Genomic DNA, 15,946 nt, shown 5'->3' with positions numbered 1-15,946 from the left:
CTGAGTGGACAGAAAGCTGCTCCACTAGGCCCTGCTCTAGGCAGGGGTTTCCTCTCTCTGTACAAGGGAAGAAAGAGACTCTCGGGCCTGCAGCCATCCAGCCAGTGGAGACTTAAACTAAGGTCTGAGTGCTTAGGACTGGCCAGGGTGGCGATGAAGTGTGGTGTTCTAAGAGCAGCAGAGGATGGGGACACAATGCTGACCTCTCCTGGAGTGACGGCCTCTTCCTGCCTCTCCACAGCCCTGGCCCTGTGAACACCTCTCCAGAGAATCAAAGACCAGGTGGCAGCCCGGGAGGGGAGGAGGGGCCCTGAAGGGAGATGTGACTGGAGGGCGGGCTGAGGCCAGACCCTCGAGCCTTGAATGCCAGGCTCAGGCAGTTAGCGATTGTTGGAGGTGATGGGGCCCAGGGAGCCTGGGAACTGCTCTGCTCCCCTGCCTGGAGCCCCACCCCAGGGCTCCTTGCAGGTGATGACAGGATGAGGCGGGGAGCTGTGGGGAGAGCCAAGAGCTCACAAAGGTTCTGCTGTGCTTGGCCAGGGCCTCCACCAGGGCCGGCTTGCTTGCTTGAAGGGAAGGATATGATTTAGAAAGGTGATTGCCGGGGACTCAGGGCCAGGCCTGCTGGCTGCCAGCCAAGCACAGCACCCTCACTCCAAGCTCCGCATCTTGGGGCCTCCTCATTTCCCTTTATTTTGGTGCTCCTTATTAGACCCAAGTAGGATTCCACAGCCTTGAACTGAGGACTTACTACACACAAGGAGCAAGTGCTTAGCTGAGGACCTGGGAGGCGGGAGTGTGCAGGGCGTGGGGGAAGGGTAGGAGTACAGCACTGGCCCAGTGGGCACTTCATGGAGAAAGAAATGCATGAAGGCTGCCCTTCACTGAGCACCATATGCCAAACACTGGGTGTTTATAGTGTTCATGTTTAATCCTCTCAACTACCCAGCAAGGTAGTTATTAATATCTCCATTTTACAGATGAGAAAAGAGAGTCCTAGAAAGGCTACGTGACTTGCCAGGGTCACATAGTGAGTCGGTGGTAGGGCCAGAATTCTAACTCAGGTCGGCCCTGCCTGCCTGTGAATCTAATTTCTGCTTAACCCCTACCCTGCTTTGTGCAAGAAATGATCCTGTGTCTCACATGTGTCTGGCAAAGAGTAAGGGGGGGTGTCCCATAAATGTTGACTTTATCATGCACTCTCTCTGCTAGAGCTTGTGAACCTCACAGCAACCCTTCAGGATCAGTAATGTTTCTCTCAATTTAATGATGCAAGCTCAGAGAAGCTGAGCAACTTCCTCAAGGTCACACAGCTTACAGCAGAAGATGGGGAACTTGGGGGAAATTCAAAAGAAGGGGGTGTAGAGTGGAGCAAGCTAGCCCAAGGAATGACAGGGAATTTTCAAGAAGCTCAGGGTGCCCACTGAAGACTGAGAGTGTCCCTGGAAGCTACAGATTTGAGGGTGGAGTAGTGGGGTTGTTCATTCAGCCCTGACCCTCGATGGGCTCTCACCCATCAGAAGAGCAGCACTCAAAGAGCTGGGCTCAGGGCACCTGCCTGGCCCCATGTATATTCTCTGTGTGACCTTTAACAAGAAAGGACCTTCATCAGGACTATTTCCTTTTTGTCAGATGAGCACAGCTGGACTAGATCTTTGATTCTCTCTTTTTTTTTTGCGGTACGCGGGCCTCTCACTGTTGTGGCCTCTCCCGTTGCGGAGCACAGGCTCCGGGTGCGCAGGCTCAGCGGCCATAGCTCACGGGCCTAGCCGCTCCGCGGCATGTGGGATCCTCCCAGACCAGGGCACAAACCTGTGCTCCCTGCATCGGCAGGTGGACTCTCAACCACTGCGCCACCAGGGAAGCCCTGATTCTCTTTTTTAAAGTGGCACCTTTCTTAAAAATAACCTTATGCTAAACCTTAATATTCTTTCATCCATTCGACAAATATTTATTGAGACCTTCCAGGTGCCTGGAACATATGGTTAACAGGATTTTCTTCCTGATTTGAGGCACTGACATAAGGTAGAAAAATTAAGGGTAGCTACTCTTCCGCTCAGGGTAGGAATCAGCCATCTGGGCTGCCAAGGGTCCACGTCCTCATCTGGGAGTGCACCCACCACAGAACTGACCTGAGAGGCTCAATGTCTGTGCTGACAGGACCCTTAGATATATTCCCATGCTCACAACTGTCCATTTCACAGATTAGGTGACGGAGGCCCAAAATGTAGACCAGACCTCAGGTCCCCAGTCAAAGAGGCTTTGTGGAGGCAGGCGTGTCTAAGAGGAAACAGAAGCAGGAAAAAGGCATAGCCTAAGCAAAGCCCTTGAGGAGGAGGGAAAGAAGCCGCCTTGCAGAGGCCAAGCCCTCCCACCCCCTTCCCTCCCATACCTGGCAGAGCCTTCTGAACAACCAGACCCCACCCCCCTACCCACCCCCGCCATCCTCTGCCCAGAGCCAGGGTGTCAGCTTGGATTTGGTGACAGTAGCCCCAAAGGAGGTGTTGGATCGCTGAAGCCCTCCATTGTAGAAGCTCTGGCATCTTCCATGAGCCCAGCCTCGCCTAACTGTCCTCCTGCCAAGCTGGAGAGCGGCTGGCTCCTGGGAGGGACCCACTCCAAGCAGGTAACTTGATCCTCTGCAGCCCAGCAGCAGCCCATCTCTGGCCTCCAGAGCTGGAACCCTGAAGAGTTTATGGCAACATGGCAGGACCTGTGAGCCTCTTTCAGGGTCAGGAAAGGAGACTACCGGGAGCCCCAGAGCCCAGAGGGGTGGCGAGAATATGGAGCTGACAGGCCAGAGACCCAGGTTCTAGCCTCAGCTCTTCACTGATTTTCTGTGTGACTTTGGGTAAACCACCTCCTCTCTCTGGGCCTCAGTGTTCACATAAAGGAGTCTGATAGAAGGGTGGTTTGCAAAAGCCTGCAGATGCACTGATGGGCCAGGGTCTCTAACAAAAGTCTCCTTGGTCTGCAGCATTCCTTTCAGGTAAACGTCTTGCTACGCTGTGCTGGGTGATCAGGGTGCCCGCTGGCTCTGAGTCCCACCACCTGGCCACCTGCCCCCTCAACCAGTAGGGGGAGGAGGGGCTGGTGGTTGCTGTCTTGGTCCTCAGCCTCTCTCAGCTCTGGTGGAACATTCCAAATTCAGTGGAACTATGTTGGGTGTGGCTTCCCTTTCCCACAAGATAACCAAAATGAAACAGGGTTTTTCTCAAGAACCATGATAAAGCTTAAGAACAAGCTGGATATAGACTCCTAAATTGACAAAACCGATGAATGAGTAATACAGTAATATAAAGTTTTGTTTCTCCCCTGGAATTTGTTTTACTGTCATACATGCAAACTATGCTATTGTAAATTTACCACTGCCCCTTTTTAGAAGGACTGACCTTTATTGAGATTATGCCTTTCCCATTTTATAGCATTAAAATGTCTTTTAAGATGAATAATGGTGTGATAGTACATGATATTCTTTTTACTTTTATTTATTGTTTTGGTTAATATTTATTTATGGCTGCATCAGGTCTTCATTGCGGTGCACAGGCTTCTCTCTAGTCGTGGCACGCAGGCTCTGTAGTTTTGGCACGTGGGCTTAGTTGCCCCGCGGCATGTGGGATCTTACTTCCCCAACCATGGATCGAACCCGCGTCCCCTGCATTGGAAGGTGGATTGTTAAACACTGGACCACCCGGGAAGTCCCCATGATAGTCCTTTGAGTAAACTTTTTACAAATTCTAACATATAGAGTAGTCACACTCACAAGTGTCCAGCCTGATGCATTTCCACGAAGTGAACAAACTCTGTAACCACCACCCAGATTAAGAAACAGAAGGTTGTGGTAATTCTTTTTTTTAATTTTCTTTACCGAGCAAAATAAAATGTTAGCAACTTTACCCTGGTCTCCCCCCTCTTTATTTAAAATTTACTCATCTGTAAGACTTAAAATTTGGCTAGATGATCTCATGTCCCATGCAGTGTGAGCACTCTGTGGTTCTACCTGAGTCCCTAGAACTGGCATCTTTGGAGATGTTCCAACCAGAGGGAAGCAGGCCTGGCCTGGGGTTCCACCACCCAGTTCTAGGGGATAGAGAGGATCTGGACAAATGTCCCTCCAGATGCGGGACTCAGCACCGCTGGCTGCTGGAAGCCAGGACCAAGGGACGGTGAGGAGGAGTGGCTTTGGGCAGGAGATGCCGGGGATGAATCATTCCTCCCATCCAGGCCTCTCTCTAGCTGCTTTTCATTAGCTATAACTCTTCCCTTCCACCCACCTGCCCTCCTGGACACCTAAGAATCCCCAGGGGCTCTTTTGTGCACCATCATTGCCACCTCCTCTCTCCCCAGACCCAGAAAATCATTCTCTACCTCTTTTTTTTCTCTTTATTGATCTATGGGGAAATCCTGGCATCTTTCTGAAAGGTTAAGACATTTGTTAAAATCATACAGCAGGCTGGGAGTCCAGGAGGCCATATTCGCTCCACTGAGCACATTTATCAAGGACTTGCTTTGTACTAAAAACACAGGTGAAAGTGATTCTAAGGAAGAAGATCCTTTCTGTTCAATTAATTATTATTCTGTTCAATAAGGATGTCCCCAGGCCTCACTAGGTGCTGACCATTCATGCACACAACAAGTATGTATCGAGCAGCTTCTCTGTGTCACTTGGCTGAAGTCACTGTCCTTAGGGAGTTCACAGCCTGGTGGGACAGACAAAATATCTACAGCTGAAGACAGGCAGTGATCACAGTAATGACAGTGGGTTAAGGGATGAGGGAGAAGGAAGAATCCATGAGGTTGCAGGGACCACAACACAGGAGGCTTCAGGAAGGCGTGGTATTTGAATTTGCCCTCGACAGATGAACTGTATTCCACCTACTCAGTTTAGCTCCCCTGAGTCCCCCAGAATGTTCCTCTCCTGCTCGCATTTCAGAGGTGGTCAGTGTTAGCCTAAGCCTTCTGCTGAAAACGACTGCCCTCCTGCCACTAGTGACCTTGGCTAAGGGGCTTTTTGTAACTCACTCAATGTTTAAAAACTTTAGTTGTACCTGCACATAGTTTAGAAAGTCTATAAGGCTTGTAGTGGAAAATAGTAGTCCCCCATTCAACACATACACACACACAGACAGACCAGTTCTCACTCTGCAGAGGCAATTGCTTTCAGTTCTGAATTATTTCCTCATGATGCTACTTCTTGATTTCTTTTTAGTTTTAAGTACCTTTCTCCCACCCACCCACCACCTTTCTCCTTGCTCTCTCCACACCCACATGTCCATTTTGTGTTCCCTGTCATCCTCCCAGTATAATTACATCACAAGTGTGGTTGGAACAGTATTCACTGTTTGCATTATTAGGCAATATAAATGCTGTTGACAAGTGAGCCATGTAATACTCGCTGATTACTTTTCCTTTCCTGCATAACAATTACAGTTATGTAATCTCCTCTCGATATGCTTAAATTCTTTGGATAGTCTACCAATTTCATCTTCTGGAGTCTTTCAACCTGCTCCAGTCAGGATTAGTTACTTTCTACCTCACTACCATTGGCCTGGGGATTCCTCTGCCTCCTGCTTTGTGGCATCTTCTCTTCCTTCAATGCCATGTCCTCCTCTTTCTTGGTTTACTCACTCATTTCTGTTGAAGCACATTCTCCAGTAGCTTCCTGACAAAATGTGCAAAGAGACCTTACATGACTAAATATGTCTTTATCTGCACCCTTGATGATTATTTGGCTGGGATGGAAATAATTTCCCTCAGAATTCTGAAGGCACATTGTCTCCTAGTTCCCACCTTACTCTTGAGGAATCCAATGTCAGTGTGATTCTTAAAGCTTTGTTTGAAGCCTGCTTATTTTTTCTTCTATCTGGAAGCTTTTGTGATGTTTTTGTTCTCAGGGTTCTGTAATTTTGATGTCTTGGTGTCAGTCTGCTTTCATCAATTGTGCTAAATCCTCAACAGGGCATTTCAATCTGAAACTGATGTATTTCAATTCTAGGACATTTTCTCTAATCCATCTTTCTAAAATTCCTGTTATTCAGATGTTGAGTTCCCTTGACTAGCCCTCAAACTATCATGTCTTTTCTGTTTTCCATCTCTTAGCCTTTTTGCTCTATTTTCTCAAATTTATATTCCAACCACTTTGTATTTTTTTAGTTTTTCATTTTCTGCTGTTGAAGTTTTCCAAGAGTTCTTCTTCTTCTTCTTCTTTTTTTTTTTCCCCTGTAGCATCCCATTCTTGTTCATGGATGCAATATCTTATCTCTTAGGACGTTAATGACAGTTTTCTCTTTTAAGTCTTCTGCTTTTTGCATAGTCCCTATCTTTCACGTTCCTTTTTTTCCCCCCTGATGTTTGTTTTAACCTCATTCGTTTTCTTATAAATTTATTTATTTATTTTTGGCTGCGTTGGGTCATTGTTGCTTGCGCGGGCTTTCTCTAGTTGCGGTCAGCGGGGGCCACTCTTTGCTGCGGTGCATGGGCCTCTCACTGTGGTGGCTTCTCCTGTTGCAGAGCACAGGCTCTAGGCATGAGGGCTTCAGCAGTTGTGGCTCGCGGGCTCTAGAGCACAGGCTCAGTAGTTGTGGCACATGGGTTTAGTTGCTCCGTGGCATGTGGGATCCTCCCGGACCAGGGCACGAACCTGTGTCCCCTACATTGGCAGGTGGATTCTTAACCACTGCACCACGTGGGAAGTCCCTTAACCTCTCTCTTATTAGAGGCTTCCCTCAAATGTTTATTCATCCTTTGCTGTCTTCTTATATTTAAGAATGGGACACTAAAAGACTTGATACATGATGATCATGACTGGGGCTGTGTACAGGGATCTGTTGGGCCATTCCATGTCTTTTTTTGTTGAGCTGGTCAAGAGAAAATCTCTTCCAATCTCCTGCCTGGAGGGTACTCTCCTGGCAGCCAGAGTTTGGGTAGCCTAATGGAGAAAGAAGGCTAGAGGCCTCAATATTGAGTACAAAGTGTTTACTTTGTTCCTGTTGTCAGAGTGCCCCCAGGATAGAGATCCTCTGTTAACCTCTTCTGAGCATAGACCTTCAGTATTCGACCAGGTGGGGAGGGTATCTGGAGTCTGATTGCTTCTTAAATATATTTTCAAACAATTTTCCTGTTTTTAAGCCTCCCTACCCACCCAATTTCCAGAAATACCTGGGACAGCCAATTCCTAAACTATATGGGGGTTTCACAGTGTAAACTGGGCTGCTCCTCAACTTTCTTTATTGCCTGTTTAGGATTCAGTCAGTTACCATTCTTTGTTGGCTGTGTCTGGTTTCCAATATTTTGATAAATCCCTTTACTGTTGTTTTAGTTGGTTTCAGGAAAGACCACAGTGTGTGTTCAACTTGTTATCTTTATCCCATTTCAATTTTTAAATGAACAGCAACATATTTCAAAGCAGGAATTCTCTGCTTCCAATTTACAGAAGTAAATAGAGTGTAACCAGCATATGGAAGAGGGCCTGCAGGGGCCTTCCCCACCAGTTCTTTACCTGTTAAGATCTTTCCCGGCTTAAAAAAAAAAAAAAAAAAAGATCTTTCCTGGCTTTAAAAGCCCAGGTCAAAAGCCACTCTTTGTGATGCCTTTCTCAGTCTCCCAAGCTTGTATCTTGTTTTACCCAAGTTGGACTTACTGAGTGATAGATATTACAGAACCTTACAGACATTTTTCCACTTAAACCTTTATACTTTATAGCTATAGAGGCTCAGAGAGGTGGATCCATAGATCAAGATCCCATGACTAATGAGTGACAGGACTGAACTCCTGTCTCCACTACCCAGGCCCTCTGACATTATCCCTAACTCAGGGGCTCCTCAAAGGAGGGGCTCACATTCTGGTGAAAAAAAAATTGGCACATGTACTGCAAAGTCAGCCCCAGGCACAGAAAAGGAGTACCAGGTAGGGATAAAGAAGTTGAGTGGTGTGCAGTCCAGAGGAAGGAGGGCTTCATCCCAAGTGACTGAATCAGGGTGGGCTTTACATAGGAGGTGGCATCTGAGCTCATCACCACCACCACCTCAGGCTGGCTTCTCTCCTTGCCTAGAGGATTGGCAGCGACAGCGAATAATAATGATGGTGGTGGTTTAGCGTGCAAAGCATTTTTATACAGATCTCTTTGATATTACAGAACTCTGTGGGCTGAATGTTATTTCCATTTTCGGCAAGAGGAAAATGAAGGCACAGAGAAAATGAAGGCACCAGCTCCTGGTAACCCAGCAGAAAATGTTGGTTTCAGGATTCAAATCCATCCCTTCCAATTCTAGGTTCCCTGCTTCTCCCACCCTGTTCACTCTTGCTTCATCCTGGCCATCAGTTGAGGGGAGCCTTCCTATTCCGAAATATCTCTTCACCATTGTTTCACAATGTGTGTGTGTATGACCCGTCTGACTGTTTTTAAAAGCCGGTTATTGGGTCCCACCCTAGACATACCTAATCAGTAGAAGATGGGGCCCTGGAACCCGCATTTTAACAACTGTCCCTGTGATTCTTGTGCTCACCTAAGAGTGAACCGCCCTGGGCCCACAGTGATGCTGAACAGCGCAGTGGGCAGAGCGGGGACCCTGGAATCAGCACTGCCCTTCTTGTCTCTGTCTAGGGACCACCTCTGTTTCCCGCCTTCTAAGTGGGCGAGTCACGTGAGACTCCGAGGGCCGACGTGCCGCGGGCTGCTCGCCCCAGTAGCACAGGCACGCTCCACACCTCCCCCTCCCTCCCCAGGCTCCTTCCCGCCTTCATCCGCTTCGCCCCGCCCCAAGTGCAAGGAAACAGCTGAGGGCTCTTTGCTTCCAGGCTGCGGTCGCCTCTAATCGACTACTGACGCGCCCTGAGGTTGGGGTCTCGGGGTCCCCATTCTGCATGCGCCGGCCCCCCGCCGGGACCCGAGGGCATGGCGCTCCCCGCCGGCCCGGGCAGCCGAGGCCGCCTCCCTCCGTCCACCCCTGCAGCAGCCCATAAATATTCCGTGGGTCCGGAGGGGGCGGAAACGGACTTTCCAGCCCCCCTTCTGGCCCTGGCCCACCTTCCCCCCGCGCGAACCATGGGAGGAGAAGCCTGGACTCGAGTCTTCGAATCTCCAGCCCGCGAAGCCTGAGGGGCGCATGTGCGACCCGGGACTGGTCAGCGGATTAGCTCCCGCGCCCCAGCTCGCCGGTGCTGCCCAAGTGCGGGACCTGGGCAGCGGAGGCAAACAGACGCACCATGGAAATCTGCAGGAGGGCTCTGCACTCGACAGGCTTCCTGGGGATATTTAAGATAAGCTCTGAAAGGTGAACGCATGCGATGGACAGAGGGAATAGAATATGCAAAGGCCAAGAGGGTGGCAGTTGGGGAAATTACAGGTATATTGTGTTAATGAAGTATTGAGTTAAGGTGAAATGTCACAAGGCAGGGCTGGAGAGAGAGGCAGGGACCAATCCAAGCCGGGCCTTGTAAACAGTGCAGGGCAAGCACTGTAGGATTCTAAGCAGGACCTGTGCTTCGGCCAGATTATTTGCTTTTAAGAAAGACCACTCTGGGGCTTCCCTGGTGGTGCAGTGATTGAGAGTCCACCTGCCGATGCAGGGGACACGCGTTCGTGCCCCGGTCCGTGAAGATCCCACATGCCATGGAGCGGTTAGGCCCATGAGCCATGGCTGCTGAGCCTGCACGTCCGGAGCCTGTGCTCCGCAACGGGAGAGGCCACAGCAGTGAGAGGCCCGCGTACTGAGGGAAGAAAAAAAAAAAAAAAAGGAGAGAAAGACCACTCTGGCTTGGTGTGGGAGGTGGAATAGAGGGGTTGCAGGACATGAGTGAGGAATCTGTAGACAGAGGTCATGGTGCCTGGCCAAAGTAGCTACAGTGGGAATGGAAAAAAGGGGATGGAGAATTCTGAGTGTTATGGGTAGGACTCAGTGATAGACTGGATGAGATGATGGGTGGATGGCCCAGCCTTTCCCAAGTAGGAAGCAAGGGGGAGCAGGGTTCCTCCTCCCACAGTGTGTCCCTCCTTCTCTATCCATCCAGCTTGGATCCAAGGCCTCATTCAGTGCCTGACCCCTCCACCTCCAGGAAGCATTCCCTGCTCCTTTATGGATTTCAGAACGTCAAAACTTGTGTTTGGTTAAATGCTGTCTTGCATTGTTCTAGAATTAATGTGTGTGCATCAGCCTTCAAGGGAGCTCAGCATAGTGGTTAAGATCACATTAGAAGCCTAGCAGTCCTGCTCTGTAACCTGGGAAAGTCATTTATGCTCTCTGAGCCTTGCTTTCTTCATCCATACAGTGGGGCTAATAATCCCTCCCTTGAAGGATTCTGTGTGCCAGGCATATGGCGTGTGCTCAGTGAGCGAGCTCTTCTTTCCACTAAAGTTGGTCAGCCTGGAAAACCAAACAAAGCTCTCTAGAGTATCTCCTGAAACTTCTTTTCTGGAGCTTTTGGATAGAAGTGACAGAGTGGGGTAATAGAAAGATTTTAAGGCTGGGATTGGAAGGCACGAGGCCCTGCTTGGACTTCCCATGTGACTTCAGGCAAGTCAGGGCCCCCTTACCCACCTTGGACAACAGGGAGTGGATAAGATGGCACCTGGAGTCCCCGCTGCTGCCCCTCGGTCATCCAGTTTCCAGTGGAGTTCCGTAGCTCCCAGAAAGCCCTGAGCACTGAGGGCTTAGCGGTGCTCATTCCCAGGCTGCCATGACCTCCCCCCGGCCTGTGGGTCTGGCTTCCCCCTACAGCCATCCTAATGGGGAAGCAAAAGCATCCCCCTCCTACAGACCTCTAGAGACCAGAGCTGGGGCTGGTCCTCCAGCAGGGTTTGGGGTCTAGTGGGATTGGGCCTGGGTTTCCTTGGGAGACGAAGGCACCTGGAACACAAGCCCAGAGCTGCAGTTCCAAGAGGACAAACTAGCAAGGGCCTGGCTCGGAGCAGCTGCAGCAGGTATCAGGGCGTGGGAGGTAGGCATCTTGGGAACAGCAGGATGAGACATATGTGAGCAAAGCCATGGGATTTGGGTAGGTCCCAGCTGAAGGAGCCATAGCAGTGGTGTTATCACACCCTTTTCTTTGCCCAAATGAAAACTAAGTGAGCCACCATGGTCATGCAGCAGGCTACTGGCAGGAACAAAGTGGTAAAGCCTTCTGTGTTCAATACAGGTGAACTGAGTCACTGTAATGGGATAAGGCATGGGAAAGCATCTAGTCCAATGGCACTGAGTAGATGCTTAATAAATGCTACTTAATTGAACACCAGACCCTATGCTGGGAAGCAATGGGTCACACCCACTCTCTGTTTCATCAAGGAGCTCAGAGCCTGGGAAGACCAAAAGATGTACACAGAAACATTCCTGGCTTATGCAGAGCTAAAGGGCAGCCCAGGGACTGGCAGGGGGTACCCAGAAGAAGACAGGCTTGAATCTCTGCTGTGGGGCAGGCTTGGGGCTCAGTGGTGAACTTGGGATAAAAGGCATGTTAAGGAAGCCTTCACCGAGGTGGTGACATCTGCAGTGGTCTTTGATGGCTATGCACGAGTTTTCTAAGCCAAGAAGTCAGAGAAGTATATTTTAAGCAAAGGCAAGAGCATATGCAAAACCATGGGGGAGGGGAAAATATGAAGTGTTTAGGGAGCTGGTGAGTGTTTTACTGTTTAGGAAATGAGGCTGTAGTAGTCAGGAGGGGTGGGAATGTGAAGGGCCTTGAACGTTAGGCTGAGTGTGCACGGAACCCCAGGGCAATGGGGAGCCATGAAATGTTTCTGAGCAAGAGAACGATGTGGTCAGAATCCATTAGAGAAGGGAACATTCTGTGTTTGGTAAGCCACCTGGAGAGGCCTGGGGGAAGGGGAACCGGGGCAGAGGGCCCATTAGGAACCCCTGCCTATGCTTCAGTCCCCTGGGACTTGTTTAGGTCAGAGCCAGGCTCCTGGGACTGGTGGCCTCTTCCCACATGGACAGTAGGTGGCGCTGCATCCCTGTGCATCCAGCCTCATGGGCGGTGCTACCTGCTCCTCACCTAGGCGGTGAGACCCCTAGCCCTGCTTGGGCCCTATTTCTGCTGATGGGCACTATCTCTGCTGATGAGGCCCCGTGAAAGGGTGGGGTGGGGCTGGGCTTTACTCCCCCTCCTCCAAGAGTAAAGAGGGCCACTTGCTTTGCTTTACAGAACCACAGGACCTGTGAGCAGAGAGGGCCTCCAGGGCTCCTCGGGTCCATTTCACAGGTAGGGTAACTAAGGTCCAGAGAGGGAGGGGCTTGCTGGAGCCCCTGCGTGGGTTAGTAGCTCCGGGGTTGTTCCTGTGTGCCAGCCGCGGGAAGTATTCCTGTCCCTTCCTCTTCCTGCATCTCTCACCAGTTCGCCTCCGCCTTGCCATCCCCACTGCCTCTTTTCCACTCAGTCCTCGACCATCTGCCTGGCCTGGATCACTGTCCCAGTCTCCTCACAGGTCCCTGCACGGTGGTCTCTTCCGTGCCTGCCTGTGCCCCTCCCCGCCCCACGCAGCCCGCACCCATCCAAGGATTCTTCTCTCACACAGATCCAAACTTCACCCACCCTGTCTCGTGGGGCTTCTGAGACGTGGAGGTTTAGGTACCCCTCCTGGGCTCCCGTGGCTGTGACTGCACCGTGTGACTGGGCGCCCCTGTGCCCGGCTCCTCTGCCGGGTGACCCAGAGGGCCTCCGGGCGGGGACCCCCAGCTGGAGTTCAGTGCAGCCTCTCCGGGTGACCGAACGACCAATAGGAACGCTCTGGGAGGAGCGTTACCAGGTCAGCGCGCGCTGCGAGCCAGGCGCCATGCTAGGCGCTTTTGCACGCTCACAGCCTCTCTGTCCACACCACAAGCCGGATGGGTCAGAGGCTGCAGTTATTATCCCGGTTTTGCAGAACAGGAAACAGAAGTGCAGAAGGTCAGGCAGTGAGTAAGTGGAACAGGGCTCAGCAGGCTGCGGGCAGGGCAAGGCCTCGGGCCACAGCTGAAGGGTAGCGGGAGCCACAAGTACCCAGTGGTCTGAGTAAGGCTAGTGTGGGGCTATCAGGCGGCCACTCAGGGTGCCTGGGGTGGGAGGTCCTCAAAAGTGAGCTCCCTTCCTGTCTTGGCGCTTGGGGAGCCCCCTGCCGTTCTGAGTCAGGCAAGGACCTAAGGCCTGAGTACCAGACGTGTTCACGTGGCGGCTATGAGGCAGAGATCAGTGGCCAAGGCCGGGGAAGAGGCTGACCTGGTGATCCAGGGAGGGGCAGGCAGCTCATGGTCTGAGATCAGGCCAGGCCAAAATACCAAGATTTTCCAAGGAGCCCTGTGGTGAGAAGGCCAGATGCCAGGAAGCCGGAGGTAAGGCTGCCCACAGAAGACAGGCGGGCAGGACGGGCAGGACGTGGTAACGAGCTGCAAATATTTGCTGCAGAGAATCCCAGGGCTGGGGATGGGCAAAAGGAGGGGCCCACAGAGTGTCTCAGGCTTCTGGGTCACAGTGTCAATGATGGGAGTGTCCTCAGCTTGCTGTGCGACCTTGGCGTGGTCTAGGTACCGGTGAGGAAACTTCTAGCCTGGAGTCCGCCCGGGGACCCCTGTGTCTGGTGCCCAGTCTTGAAGCCATGCAGAAGTCGGAGATAGAAGGGCCCTCGGTGTCTAATCCTGGGCCCTGTGTTGTCTGAAGGAGAAACTGAGGTGTAGAGAGGGACTGCGCCTGCCCAGTCCCACAAGGCAGGCCCAGAACCCAGGTCTCCCGATTCCCAGTCTGGTTTGGTGATGACTCTAAGCACATTCCCTCCTGTTCTTCTAAGACTTGTGCTCAGATTCTTTGGGGGAACCTTCTGGGGGTCATTTGGTACAGCCCCTGTGGCTGGACTTAATCCTTACTCTCTAGGAGATAGTGTTCAGAATGCCTTCCTGGCCTAAATCCACTCCAGACAGTGCTGGAGAACTTCCTTGAGGCTACCGCTGCCCTCTCTAGCTGCAGTCAGGCTGCTTGGGGATGTGTTTGAGCAGTTGCTGGTGAGGAGAGGGGTGTCTGCCTAGCTCAGGCTGACACATGCCCACCCGATGGCATCGCTCAGCTTGGTGAGGTCATCCGCTCTCTGGGAAGTTTGCTCCTGGGGCCTCCCATGGGGTCCCACTCAAGTCTTCTCCCAGGCTCAGCAAGGGGCCCTGCCACTTCTAGAAGGCAACTCTTCCCCTGGGTCATCAATCTCAGGGTGGGGCACCTCTTCCAGCCATCCAGTTCTGGATGACAGGGTTTCTGGTCACTGCTCCCCAGCTGTGGGCTGCAGAGAGAATCCTTGCTGGTTTCCTGGGGGGGAATGTCTGATCAGCCACTGGGATGATGCCACCAGCTCCCCTTGGGGGACTTGAGGGGAAAAGCATCATCCCCCCCAAGTGAGGAAATCAGGCGAGTCTCAACACGCCCCAGAGCCTCTGCTTCTGGCCTCCTGGCTCTTCCTCAGGCCCTGCCTCATCCCTGAAACATCCTCTCCCTTGCCGGGGAAGGGCGCACTGAAGGTGCTCGCCCTGATGGTCAGGGGAGAGGGGACAAGCAGTTACCGAGCTCCTGCTCGTGCTTGGTGTGAAGGCCTTCTCTGGCAGTCCTTGTAGCCACTCTATGTGGCATGGGTGTCACCACTCCCAATGACCAGCTGAGACCCCAAATATCCAAGCCACTAAGCGGGGGAACCAGGACTTTAATTAAGTCTCTCCAAATCCTTACAGAATCAGAAGCTGTCTCCATTCGTGTATAGGGAAAGACCATTATTGCTGTTTCTTAAAATGATTGGAACTAGTGAGAATAAATATATATTTCAGCTAGCACCTAGTAGGGGCTCAAGAAGTATTTGTTGAGGGAAGGAGTGAGTGAATGAACTAGCTCTCAGGGATGGGGGGCTGGATGAGAGGACCTGCCCTTAATGGTGTTCAGTCCCCACTCAGGGAGGGGGCTGCCCCTTGGGACCCTGAGAGCAGAACCACCTTTGTCCCTCACATCTGGCTGGGGTGTCATTTCCTCTCTCTCGCCCTCCACCATTGAGGGGTAAGCAAAGCAAGTCCGAGAACCAGGATTTGCGTGGGGACTGAATTAACAGTGGGGTTTCCCCTCTGTGGGCTCCCGTATCTTGCCCTCTCGTGTGGCTCTCCTACCTCTGTGCCCTCACTCAGCTGGGAATATACCCCTGGGGGCCCCTCCTCTCCCATAGTCTCGACCTACTCCAGGAAGCCTCTTTGTTCCCAGGCCTGGACTGGGCTTTGCTCTCTGCTCCCCAGCCTTGTGAATTGTTGTCACAAAAGTTCCATGTTGTCATTGACTAGTTATGTGGTTGTTTGCCCATCAGACTGGGAGTTCCCTGAGGGCAGGCCTTGACTGATTCCTCTCTGAGTCTGCAGCTCCCGTGACACAGCCAGGAAGGAAGGTTGTTGAATGAGTGAATAAATGAATGAATGAACGAAAGAATGAATGGATAAAAGAAACAGGCAGCGAAAGTCTCCCCAGTTGGCAAGCCTTGGGCCTCAGTTCTACCACCAGCTGCCGGGTGATGTGGGGCAGAGCCCTGTTCCACTCCGGTTTCAAATCTCCCATCTGTCCACTGGGGCGATGGGACCCTCCAGCTACCCCTCAGGAACTGGGAGTGAGGGCAGGGCTGCGTGCACAGGTGCGTGCTCAGCATGAAGCTGCCCCCTACTCCCTGCCCCCTCCTTGTCCCCTCAGCCCTGAGCTCCACGAGGCAGGGTGCGGGAAGGACCCATCAAGTTGCTTTAGCCCCATGCTGCTTCACCTCGCCTCATCTCAGAAATGCTCCACCCTGAGCAAGCCTGCTTGGCCAGCGGACCCACTGACAGCAGCCAGGGCTTGCTGGGGACAGGTCCTGAAATCCACTCCCAGGATCGGATGGTGTCTGCAATGCTCTGCAGGTCACCAGGCCTGTGCCCCTCCCTGCAACCTGGGGGCCAGCCTCTCTGTGAGGAAGGTGGGACCTGCAGAGGGAGGGGCC

At 52.0% G+C, this 15,946-nt stretch overlaps 2 protein-coding genes across 2 annotated transcripts in view; both read left to right on the top strand.

The window, feature by feature from the left end:
• Positions 1-15,946, top strand: part of LRRC32 (leucine rich repeat containing 32) — a 353,559-nt gene that overhangs the window by 269,755 nt on the left and 67,858 nt on the right. The gene's annotated exons all lie outside the window — the stretch shown is intronic.
• Positions 1-15,946, top strand: part of THAP12 (THAP domain containing 12) — a 71,702-nt gene that overhangs the window by 39,871 nt on the left and 15,885 nt on the right. The gene's annotated exons all lie outside the window — the stretch shown is intronic.

Source organism: Lagenorhynchus albirostris, chromosome 9 (genome assembly GCF_949774975.1).
Source record: "Lagenorhynchus albirostris chromosome 9, mLagAlb1.1, whole genome shotgun sequence".
Lineage (NCBI taxonomy): Eukaryota > Metazoa > Chordata > Mammalia > Artiodactyla > Delphinidae > Lagenorhynchus > Lagenorhynchus albirostris.
Note: the sequence above shows the minus strand (reverse complement) of the source record. Positions and strands in the feature narration are given on the sequence as shown.